This window comes from Palaemon carinicauda, chromosome 10 (genome assembly GCF_036898095.1).
Source record: "Palaemon carinicauda isolate YSFRI2023 chromosome 10, ASM3689809v2, whole genome shotgun sequence".
Classification (NCBI taxonomy): domain Eukaryota; kingdom Metazoa; phylum Arthropoda; class Malacostraca; order Decapoda; family Palaemonidae; genus Palaemon; species Palaemon carinicauda.
Genome location: NC_090734.1, coordinates 135,999,132 through 136,009,365, shown reverse-complemented (window position 1 = coordinate 136,009,365; position 10,234 = coordinate 135,999,132).

The following is a 10,234-nucleotide window of genomic DNA, read 5'->3' as shown; positions in this document are numbered from 1 at the left end:
CAGTTTCGGAAGATTTCCCACTTCGATTGGTAGACTCTAAGGGTGGATGTTCTCCTTGCTCTAGCAATCGCTCTGGCTGCCTCCTTCGAAAAGCCTCTAGCTCTCGAGAGTCTTTCGATAGTCTGAAGGCAGTCAGACGAAGAGCGTGGAGGCCTTGGTGTACCTTCTTTACGCGTGGCTGACGTAGAAGGTCCACCCTTAGGGGAAGTGTTCTGGGAACGTCTACTAGCCATCGAAGTACCTCGGTGAACCATTCTCTCGCGGGCCAGAGGGAAGCAACTAGCGTCAACCTTGTCCCTTCGTGAGAGGCGAACTTCTGCAGTACCTTGTTGACAATCTTGAACGGAGGGAATGCATATAGATCTAGATGTGACCAATCTAGTAGAAAGGCATCTATATGAACTGCTGCTGGGTCCGGGATTGGTGAGCAAAATATTGGGAGCCTCTTGGTCATCGAGGTTGCGAAGAGATCGTTGGTTGGCTGGCCCCAGGTGGCCCAAAGTCTCTTGCATACATCCTTGTGGAGGGTCCATTCTGTTGGAATTATTTGTCCCTTCCGACTGAGACAATCTGCCATGACATTCAAGTTGCCTTGGATGAACCTCGTTACTAGTGATATGTCTAGACCTTTTGACCAGGTGAGGAGGTCCCTTGCGATCTCGTACAATGTCAGAGAGTAGGTCCCTCCTTGCTTGGAGATGTACGCCAAAGCCGTGGTGTTGTCCGAGTTCACCTCCACCACTTTGCCTTGAAGGAGAGACCTGAAGCTTTTCCAGGTCAGACGTACTGCCAGTAGCTCCTTGCAGTTGAAATGCATTGTCCTTTGACTCGAGTTCCATAATCCCGAGCATTCCCAACCGTCTAATGTCGCACCCCAGCCTACGTCCGATGCGTCCGAGAAGAGAACGTGGTTGGGAGTCTGAACAGTCAGGGGAAGACCCTCTCTAAGGTTGATATAGTCCTTTCACCAAGTCAGACAAGACTTTATCTTTCCGGAAACCGGGATCGAGACCGCTTCTAGCGTCTTGTCCTTTTTCCAGTGAAAAGCTAGATGGTATAGAAGAGGACGGAGGTGTAGTCTTCCTAGTGACACAAATTGATCCACGGATGACAGTGTCCCTACCAGACTCATCCACAGCCTGACTGGGCAGCGTTCCTTCTTCAGCATCTTCTGGATGGATAGCAGGGCTGGGGGCTGATCGTCTTGTTCAGCAACGTCCTCATCAGAGGGTTCCTCATCCGAAACTGATGAGTAAACGGCAACGGAGTGGGCAACGTCTGACTCGCTGAATCCGGTCGCACTGGTGGATGCGTGACGGAGCCGGACGCAATATCATGGAACTGCTGCACAGTCTGTGAACTGTCAACAACCATGGGTGCGCGAGGAAGTACAGCGTCAACCCGAAACTGTCTAGACTGTCTGGGTTGTGCAGTCAACACCCTACCGGGTTGCTGAGGTTGACGCACTGCGTCACAACAAGTCACCTCTGCTGGTTGTTGAACGTCCTGAACGTCAACAACCACCTCCGAGCGTCGCTTAACGTCAACGTGCGACTGGCAACCCACACTGGGTCGCATCGGTGGAGGAACCACCTCAACTGGCAGACGCGAGTAGGTTACCTCAGCGTCAACAGGGCGCACAACCGACCGGTTGGAAGGTTGTTGGCCAGAAGGAGGAACCACCTCAACTGGCAGACGCGAGTAGGTTACCTCAGCGTCAACAGGGCGCACAACCAACCGGTTGGAAGGTTGTTGGCCAGAAGGAGGAACCACCTCAACTGGCAGACGCGAGTAGGTTACCTCAGCGTCAACAGGGCGCACAACCGACCGGTTGGAAGGTTGTTGGCCAGAAGGTTCTTCTCCGCATTTAAGTCCTCTATCAAGGACGCAAGCTTGGACTGCATGTCTTGCAGCAAAGCCCATTTAGGGTCTACGGGAGCAGGTGTGGCAACAGACGGGGTTAGCGACTGAGGCGGAACCATTTACCATCCCTGAAAGCCTTGTTATGTGTGACATAATAGTACAGCAAAACTTCAAAGGCTCGACAAAAGTTGAGAAGTTGACCTGTAAACAACTTGGAGCGTCTCCTGGCTAGGCGCCAGGGCGAGTCTACCAGAATTGAGAAGTCTATCTGGGCAGAGGCATGAACTCCCAAGCCGAGAACTTCTCTCGTGTCCTATCAGACTCTCGCTCTATAAGCCAGTTTAAAAGAAGGGAAATCAAAGGCTGTATCCCTAAAACTCCTCCTGGTGCAAAAACCAGTCGCCTTGCCAACGTAACGCTCTCTAGGAGAGCGAGAGAGCACTAGCTTAAAAACAACGGCTTCGAAGTAGCTAGGCCTAGTGTAAGTTCTGACGTTTAGGCGAACGAGGAGCAGCAGTTACAAGATCCGGACGAAGATCCTTAAAAAATCATCATGATTTAATTAAAGTCCATAGGAGGCTAAGCAGCTTAAGGCTCCTCTCCAAATGACAGAGTCCTCAAGGGAATATCAGTAGGAGGGAGAACAGCAACTTCCTCATCTACAGGAACCTTGTCCGATAAAAGCTAGGTTACCTCTGAGTCTCTCACTGGTGCATTAGTAGCAGACCAGAAGGCAACGTCATGTACTGTAACTGCTTGACAGTCTGTGAACTGTCAACAACTGAACTGTCAACCACAACAGGTGCGTGAGGACATACAGTGTCCACTCGAGACTGCTTTGAATGTCTAGACTGAGCAGTCAAAACAACTCTAGAATGCGGAGGTTGACGCACCGCGTCAAAACAAAACAACTTAGACTGTTGTTGTACCTCGCGAACGTCAACGGAAGGTTCCGTGCGTTACTGAACGTCAACATGCGGCTGGCAGGGTACACTGGAACGCATGGGTGGCGGGACTCTCTCAGCTGGAGTGCGGCAGAAGGTCGCCTCAGCGTCCACAGGACGCACAACCGTGGTTGGTTGTAGGCTAGAGGTTGGTGCAGTGTCAACCTTCTCCGCACGAAAGTCCCGCATCAATGACGTTAACTGAGACTGCATGGTCTGCAGCAAAGACCACTTAGGTTCTACAGGAGCAGGTGCGGCAACAGACGGTGTGACTGCCTGATGCGGTACCGCTTTGCCTCTCTTAGGAGGTGAGCAGTCGTCAGAAGACTGCAGCGAGTCCGAACTGACCCAGTGGCTACAACTGGGCCGTTGGACTTGCGCGGAAGGGACCGACTTGCGCTTAATAAGCCGCGAGAACTTGGTCCATGGTTTCTTACGAGAAACATCTTCCGCAGACGAGAAATAAATGGGCTCTCTCGTCTTTGTGTGGGTGGGGCGATCTTGGGTAGATACGCCCGAAACCACGGAGGGAAAAAACGTCTGTTCGTTGATCAAGGCCTCTCGAACCCATAAGTCGTTCGACATTACTTCTCCCCTGGGCTTGGGAGCTTGCAAGAGGTCCCGGACAAGGTGAACGACAGGCACGAACAGACGAACCCTCGGACGCAACACTGTAACACTTTGCGCATATCACTTTATCGATTTTCTGTTTTGCACTTATTTCACTGAAATCGAAACTTTTACTGATTTCTACCTGAAACACACAATTCTACCCTTCATTAAAAGGTAGTAATTGCAAAATCAGTCTTATAATGCAGCTCATTAATACTAGCAAAAAACAGAAAACATATATAAAGATAAAAAATTCAGTGGCTGGGAAAGAGACTAAACACTAGTTCAAATAAACTACGTTTACAATCTCTCACCGCACATAGCCTGGGGACGAGAATAAAACCCTAGAAACGTTTTACCTTCCTCCCCGTACAGCGACTAGGGACGAGAGTAACACGAGAACAACGTTAGCCGCTTGAACGGAACGTTTTCTCTCCTCTCTCTCCCTCCGTCTCTATCTCTCTCTCTCTTTCTCTCTTGATTTCGCACCTAAGAGAAGAGCCCAATTATATATCGTCAAAAAAACATGTTATTTGACTAAAGGAAAAAACTGAAAGGTTTTCCAAATAAAGTGTTCCTTTAATTTAGAATTTAAAACATTTAAGCTAAGAAAGAAAGAACAAAACGTCAGAATCGATTTACTCTTACTGCAAAGTGAAACCGTGATACACTCTCTCTCTATCGTAACGATAGAGCGCATGTTGAACGTCCTGAACGTCAACAACTGCGTAGTCTAAAAAACTAAACGTAGTTCATCTTTGAAAACAGTACGAAGACTATCAAAGAAATTCTTTCATAAAACATTAAATTTAAAAAGTTTTAAATTCTTTAAAGGCTAAATATGATATAACGGGCTCAACGTTGATTAACTTCGGTTCCAAGTTAGGATCGCCTACTATCAGGAAAGGTCGCATATAAACAAAACATAAAAATTTATTTTTATATGTTTATAATAAATGGAAAGTTAATCGAAGAGGCCTAATAAAGGCGGAGAGATATAAAATATATAGATCTATAACGTGTTAAGCAAAATTACTAAAAACCTAAACACACTTCCGTCTAAGGGAAGGGTCGGCCATTTAAAAGTGAAAGAGAGTCCATACTCTCCTTGTCACCATAATTAAATCTATCCAAAACGAGTTCAAGTTTTGAGATGAAGATAAAACACCTGCATAGCGAAAGCTCAAAACTAGAATAGTGTACTTCACCAAATAGTTGTGAAAACAAATCCAGTTAGTAACAGCGAATTAGGAGGTCTTGCCGGTAGCCCGACAGAGAGAAAATTGGTTCTGTGTTTACATTGAGTACTGAGTACCTGCTCGACAGATGGCGCTGTTGATGTACACCCCCTACCTGCATAGCGATCGCTGGCGTATTTTGAACGTAGAGTTTTCTGTCGAGCAACAGAGTTGCAGCTTATATAATCACCGGCTAAGTTTAATATTGAAAAGTATTTAATTAGATGGTCCTACGAGTATGAACTTGTGCATCATTAACTTGGAGCCTTACTAAACCCTTAGAACATAAGCTAGTTACAACTCAGAGAGCAATGGAAAGAATAATGATGGGAAAAACATTTAAAAGAGAAAAAGAGCAACATGGATGTGAGAAAATAATGACACAATAGACAAGGAAAAAAAAATATCAAAATCCAGAATGTACTACTGTAATATTAACATATGTCACTTTACCTTAAACTTGAAATCTTTTCTGCTTACAGGACACAAAATGAGATGGAAATCATTGTCTGAGCCAGGATTAAGGCAGGTGCAATGTTAATCACATTTTCCCCCATTTCATATCGCCTGATCATATCCAATTTAGCTTACATCATTATAACATGACGCTTGGATTCACTAACTTTACTGTTCTGGGGTCCCCTGGCTAAAATCAAGAAAGATTGGAGATTAAAGAAGAGAATGTCAAGACATACACACAACACACATAAACAACTACAATAACTATATAGGTAGCATTACTGTCACTAGACGTAGGCAGCACGTTTTCCTTAATATTTTCCGTAATGACTTTTTATACTGAATACAGTATAGTATGAACTATGTATCAAGTCAAACAGCATTAAATGGTGTAATGGAAAATCAAATTTTTAATAAAAAATTTAAAGTTCAACGACGTAAAGTCAGAAACAAGGAGAAACAATGCAGAAGGGTACAGTGCTACTGTACCACACAGAACTGTTCTGTACAGTATAATATTTGCAATAAATTTTGTGAAAGCAACCATCCACTTGCTATGGAAAAGTTCACATATTCTAAATTGCATCATTATTATATCACCGAATTATTTTTGCATCATAAACTTGCCACATAATGCATCAGCTATCATGAAAACAAATTACGTGAACATTACAGTACAGTATATGTATAATGAGAGGAATTAAGGAAACAAATTTTGAGTTTAGTTTTTAATATTACAGACTAGACTTCTGGCCACATCATGAATATGGTTATGCAAAACTTGTAGCAAAATAGGTAACAAACACTTCCACTATAGTTCTATAAATATATGAATATACTCCACAGTATCCTCTATGTCACAGGAAAAAGGAAAGTACATGCTTCGACTTTCAATTATACAGTGAAACGTCAGAAACACAACTCGTGTGGAAAAGGTCTTTTCTAGTGGAACTGCAAAAAAATATAATTGGAAGAATCACACAAGGCACTTTCATACCTTCTCATAAATCTTAAACAATAAAAATATTAAACATTTACTTGTGACGAATAGATAATGTTTTAATGTTTTCACTCCATTTGATTTTATTACTCTATGTTCAAAATAAAAATTTTATGAAGAAGCTGCAAGCATCATGATATGCATAGCTGTTTCATTCAAGATATAAAACTTCGGGTTGAAAACGCATCAAGTCTTACTCTGAGGTTTTTCCAACATATATTCAGAAAATATTCACTTCCTAACTGCTGCAACTGACAAGCCTTACTTAAGGACAAAATACTAGTCAATATAAGGTGAAGGTGAAATACACGAAGTGGAAAACACCTAAACATGAAATCAGTATTAGCAAACTACAAATTCAATATACTTTATACCGTATAAATGAGATCGGTCACTTTGAGATATTTTAATGCAATCCCTATGTTTGTTTAAATTAAATGTAATTTGCAGGATCACATCAATTTTATCATGACTCCACTATTTGAAATCATTGCTTCTTCACACATGTTCATACAAAGCTGCTTGATATGTGTGGGGAAATAAATAAACAATATATACAACACTGTACTATCTTCAAATCCAAATTCTATTATGACAGTCTATGGTAGTACTTTCACAAACAGCTGCTCAAACAGAGTAATACTGAGCTTACAGTAAACATATCTTGTCCTGTACCTTTCAAATGCCAGTGTTATCTACCTGTAAGAGATCCCATATATGCTTTTGCCTATGAAGTGTACACACACATGGATATAAAAGCTTGGAAATTTACACAAAAACTATCAATTGCACACACCTTTGCATGTATAAACAGTAATCTATTACCAACATGTAGTAGGCAACTGTAGGAAGATATCTACTATACTGTATATCAATTACTATTTACAAAACAAATTCTGTTTTTAACACTATATATCTGACCATACTACAGTACTATATCTGCATTTCAAATCAGTTTTCAATCAACTTATCAAACAAAATACACAATATTTATCAACAGAAATATTAAGCAATACCCAAACATTTGAAGCTCTTGACTACTATACCCTTAACTTATAGTATGTTACCATCACGTCACTGTGCCGATGTTAAAAGTGTCGTAATAATATAACCATTAAAATACATAAAATTCAACGCTAAGATATACAATGATAAAACCTAGCACAAACCTAACAAAATGCTCTGACTAACAATAACTCGTGAGTCTTTTTTACCACCTCGCACTTCATGCTGGCATGGATTTCATACAAAAAAAAAAAAAAAAAAAAAAAAACCACACGTACCTTTAACTATTATTTTGACAGGTGTTCTAGATCACGTTTGGTGCCATAAAGCTTAGCTTGATTCATTTTAACCAGACCACAGAGTTATATGAAAAGTAAAAGAAGACTCGCCAATAACTAGTTTGTGTGAAGTACAGCAAATACAATTAAACCACAAAAACATATAATAAATAATAACAGCTGTCATAAATAAAAGATAAGTAATATGAATACCATATATATATATATATATATATATATATATATATATATATATATATATATATATATATATATATATATATATATATATATATATATATATATATAATATATATATATATACAGTATATATATATTATAGTATTTGTAAAAATCAAATTAGACTACATAAAACTTTTATCAATTACAGTAAAATATCACTAATAATAAAAAATTAAAAATTCTAGAAAACTAATCACTGCCTAATGTATACATTTAAAAGATATTAAAATCACCAAAAAATGTAATAAATATACTTCAAACACCATTTTATTTAGATGGATAACAAAAAAAAAAAAAAAAAAATTTACCCAGTTTTTCCATATATTTATGGGACACATCTAGGGAAGGATTCATTTTGATTCCTTGAATTTGAATTTAATGTATCTATTAATATATGCAAAAACAAACAGGAATAAATACCAAAATACAATTAAGAATAAATATTGGATAAAAATTTCTAATTTAATGCCATAGAATTCAGTTTTACACATTATAATTCAACTCCAACTGTAGAGGAAGCCAATATACAACATAATTCACTCCTCTTATAAGTAGCTACAGAACCTTGTGTATTGCAGGGAGCACAGCTAATGAAAAGGAACTCCAGCAATGGGCAACCTACCTTCTAATCACGAGGGTAAAGTATGTAAGATGTTTACGCAATATGTATACCGCAAACATCAACGTAAAGAAAATACTGTAACAATAACAAACATCAAACATCCACAATAATTACATATATTAGTATTTATAATGATGTTAACTATCCATTATAATTACAGATATTCTTTATGGAGCTATTATTTATCCGCATTTAAGAATGTCAATATATTGAGTATAGCACACTCAGATAAACTTTTTCGCACAAACTAAACGGATATATCCAGTACAAACTTTACTCGGTAGTTTCATTATGAAGCAGAAATACAAAGAATGAAATAACAGGATTAGAAGACTAAAAAGGTGGTGCAGCCTGGGGGTAATGAAGGGATGCTGAAAAAACCCCTTGATTAAAACTGACAGTGCACTAAGTGAGGTGAACTGACAGGCACTGATCATCTACGGAAAATTACCAACTTGGGAATTGTTTCAACAGACGATGGTTGAGGAAAACTCTAAGCTCCATACAGGTGACAAACCAACAAGTCTTGAATAATGAGCCTGACATAGAACTTGCTCATCATCAATTCAACAGCTACAAAATCTCCAAAGAAAAATACTTTAATCTGCACAAGATCACCTCCAATAGTTTCCTTTCGTTACATAGTAAAATAACTTTCGTTCCCCCACATTACTCCTTTTCGTGACTATGAAAACAATTATATTTGTTTCTTTAATCATGAAGTAAAACCTGCCCAATATGGCTCCAAAAATAAATTCTGAATGTCGCTAGACATTCATGACTTGGTTCACATATATACCAAGTCACAAAAGGAAGAAGATTACTATGGTAAAGGGATACATAGCAGCAGAGAATAAGAGGATAAAATAACAAATACGGTAAATATACTCGTACAAGAACAGCAATACAGAATGGGGCTCCAAAATACAGTATCTATAGCCTCTCTCAAACTCATGAGCACCGGCATTGCTAATATTCCCAGGAAGACCAATTCACAGATTTAGAGTAAAGAGGCTCTAGGCTCGACAGTATGATGATATGGCACCTCGATAGAACGACAGCACTGATGCTCTTCACTGGTTCTAGAGGTGCAGGCACTAAGGGCATGACTGGAAGTTCTCTGATAAAATAGCGGTCAAAGACGATACACACAATAAAGGGAGACTTTAAAATATGCAACATGACACTGGATCTATTTTTGGTAATACAGAAGCATCAAACTATAAGCAAATTCTTCATTGTGAATGAACAAAATCTGATAAAGACTAACACTAAATTAATTGTTAACATTCATTGAAATCACCGTTCTCATTCCAACATCATACGCAATCTTTTTAACCATGGTTCACATACCATTGTTTTACAAAAGAACCACAAAATAATTAACTCCTGAGAAAAACAATGGATGAAAGATAAAAAAAGAAAAGCAAACCACACAACAGCCTACAGATATGTTTCTTGGTAAAGAAAAGTTGAGAAACAGTTCAGTACTCAAAACCGAGTTACATAAAACTACTATTCATATCAGCATATGAACGAGTAAAATTAGACTGTGGGCCTATAGGAATGTTTTTTATTTATAAATATGAATTCATTCTTAGTATTTACAACTAAAACTATTTACAGTAAAAGGACCTATGTAGTAAGGCCTTGAACTACAAAAAAACTGGCTAGAACTATGGCTTTCAGAAAAAAAAACAGCATCACACTTAATTCCTATAGAAAGGTAATTTCTGTTTCCAGAAAAATATATATATGAATTTTGATGAAAGGCATTATTTTGAAAGATCATTCACACACTACCACCAGTGGGAAGACAACGGACAGGCTAATACAAAATCAGCATAACTTTTTGCTAATTATAAGAGAAAATGAAAAAAGTAATTCGCCAAATTTTTTCCATTTCCAGAAAACCTACAATGTACGCAACTATAATTTTCATTTGGAAGCATCAATGATATAGATATCTT